The 3,137-nt window shown below is 35.9% G+C and overlaps 1 pseudogene; it reads left to right on the forward strand.

The window, feature by feature from the left end:
• Window positions 1-362: 362 nt before the first annotated feature.
• LOC149519205 (disease resistance protein RPS5-like) lies at window positions 363-2,795 on the forward strand (annotated as a pseudogene).
• The last annotated feature ends 342 nt before the right edge of the window (window positions 2,796-3,137 follow it).

Below are 3,137 nucleotides of genomic sequence, written 5' to 3' on the forward strand. Positions count from 1 at the left end.
ACAGCCTTGATAACTGATAACAGTATTTAAGGCCAGGAAATCGGCAAGACCAGAATGTAATAGATCCATGAAAATTCACTTAGAAATGTTTATAGCAAAAAATACATGGTAATATGGTAGAATAGAATTTATCCGCAACAATATAAAGGCTGCAAGGCTTTTGTAAGACACCATCTCCAGAGTCCAGAGGAGTCAAAGAATATGTAATATTGATTCACATCCTTAATAACCAACTTGTCTAATTAAAATATGCTCCTTAGAAATTTACTTCATCTATATTTTTACATGGTTATGGTTATAATGTCTATCAAAATGGTTTATGATATACATATTTGTTCTTATGTACGTAGGGACTTACAGCCATGAGTTTCCTCAATAAAATCAATGAATTTTGGGACACTCCGGCAAACCTTGATGAGAAGATGAATGACCTAAAGAGAAAACTTGAGAGACTAAATGCTCTAAAAGAAGATATGAAGTCAAGAAGGAGCACAGAGTTGCATCCAAGAAAGAAACTAAAGAAAGAAGTTGAGTTATGGTTCAGAAATGTTGAAAGAATAGACGGCGAAATCCAAGACCTTGAACAAAAAATTGGAGAAAGTAACGCTATCTCACGTGGACTCTTCAAAGGAAATGTTTTAAAGAAGATACACGAAGTTGAAGAACTTTATCAACGGGGTAAGTTTGGCGATAGTTTGGTAGTTGACAACCCTGGGTGGATTGGACAGGCTCTATCATCCACAACTTTATTTGGTGAAGCTGCAAAGATTTGTATAGAAGAAATTTGGGGCTACTTGATGGGTGCTGATGTTCAAAAGATTGGGGTTTGTGGAATGGGAGGAGTGGGTAAAACAACCCTTATGAAGGTTATCAACAATCAACTTTTAAAAGAGATTACCAAGTTTGATGTTGTGATTTGGGTCACTGTATCAAAGGAGATGAGCATTGCTAAATTACAAAAAGACATTGCTCGTAGATTGAATGCAACTCTTCCAAAACATGAGGATGAAATAACAAGGGCGGGAATGTTATCAGACTTGTTGGCTCACAAGGGTAGATTTGCGATAATCTTGGATGATATATGGGAAACGTTTTCCCTTGAGGAAGTAGGAATCCCTGAAACTTCAAAGGGAAGTAAATTGTTGCTATCAAGTCGGTCATTGGATGTGTGCCGATACATGGGTTGCAGAGTAATTAACATGAAGCCTCTTCCAGAAGAAGATGCATGGGACTTGTTCATGGAGAAAGTTGGTCGTGATCTTCTCAATTATCAAGATCTGAAACCATTTATGAAGTCAGTCGCCAAGCATTGTGCTGGTTTGCCTTCGGCAATAAACACCATAGGCAGTTGTATGAAGGGCATAGATGACCTTTCTGAATGGAGAAATGCAAGTAAGGAATTGACTTCACATATGAAAAGTGTGAATGGATTGGAAAATGAAATTTTCCATCAGCTGCAATTCAGCTATAATCATTTAAAGGATCCAAAACTCCAACATTGTTTCCTTTTTTGTGCAATATATCCTGAACACTGGGAAATCCCGGAGGTACATCTGATAAGTCTTTGGATTGCAGAAGGGCTGGTGGAACAAATGGACAGCAGGCAAGAGGAGTTTGACAGAGGTCGTTCAATGCTGAATAGACTCATAAACAATTGCTTACTAGAAACTGTTGAAAGAGTTTCTGGAAGATATTTGAAGATGCATGACCTAATGAGAGACATGGCAATTCGTATTACAAATGTAAGACCATGATTCTTGGTGAGAGCTGGCATGCGATTGAAAGAGATACCTGATGTGCGAGATTGGAATGAAGATTTGGAGAAGGCTTCATTGATGCAGAATAGGAAATTACAAATTCCATCCCAAATGCCACCCCCAAATGCCGAATGCTCACAGCATTATTGTTGTCCAACTGCCGTATAAGGAGTATTCCAGAGTGTTTCTTTGAGCAAATGCATGGACTCAAGATTCTTGATCTTTCTGCGAATTCTATTAAGAGTTTACCAAATTCCATCTCTAATTTGGAAACTCTCACTACATTATCGCTTGGTTGGTGTCGTCGATTACGGAAGGTGCCGTCTTTTTCAAAACTTCAAGCTTTAAAAAATTTAGACCTTAGAGCAATAAATATCAAGGATATTTGTACCTTTTTGTACTTATCATGACGGTAATCTCAAACATAGAGGGATTGCAAAGCTATCAACCTGTAAGCATTGGAGCATTTTCCAACCTCAAATCATGACTTTTTTTTTTTTCAAATTCAAATTTAAAATCCATTTAAATCAGTGTTGGAGTTATCTATTTCTTTGAGCGTTTAGATTTTTTTTGGATAAAAAACTGCAAAGAACAAAATTCTTAGATTTTCTTTTCCTCTCTTTTTTACCATTTTGCAATCATCTTCGATATTCTAAACAATCAAAACATAAGCTATATGTGGGAAAATCTCATTGCTTTACTCAAACCAATCAACTCTCTTTACCTCCAAGTCATTACTATAACGCCTACGAGCACGTAGGTCAGGGAAGATAGGCTGTAACTGGAATTCGCTGACATTTTTTTCCTTCTTTAACCCACTGTTGAAGAACTGGACCCACACTGCAACTAGGGTCTCCTACAGCATTGATTCTTGAATGCAGGCTGTTTCTTTTTACCCGGTTTGGTTTCAAACAATATGTTCTTGATATTGCCAACATCACATTTGTTGGAAAAATTTTGGTCTTGTTGTATAAGATTGTGAATAAGGTTCTCGACGCCATTGAAGTCAAGGGCATTCAGGTTTTGCGGTTGGAGTGATTTATGCACTGTTGGGTCAGCAAAAATTGGGTTTTGACTTTGGGGCCCAAAAAATATACAGCACAAAAATTACATCCTCCTCCTCAAAAAACACTTCACATATTTTCATTTTTATCTTGTCAAAAATTTTCAATTTGACCTTTTCTGTATTTATTATTGAGAAAAAAAAGAAAAAAAATAATTTAGAAATTTTGAATGAAGTAATTTTCAAAAATATTTTTATAAATATTCATTATTTAAAATATTTAAAACGATAGATTTCAAAATTAAAAAAACAAAAAGCCTAAGGTAAAGAGGTGTAGAGCTTTGAATAAGATGGATATGTACAAGAAAAAGTGAAAA

The sequence above is a fragment of the Durio zibethinus genome, chromosome 4, assembly GCF_047325235.1.
Source record: "Durio zibethinus cultivar Kanyao isolate XHJ-2024 chromosome 4, ASM4732523v1, whole genome shotgun sequence".
Taxonomy (NCBI): Eukaryota; Viridiplantae; Streptophyta; class Magnoliopsida; order Malvales; family Malvaceae; genus Durio; species Durio zibethinus.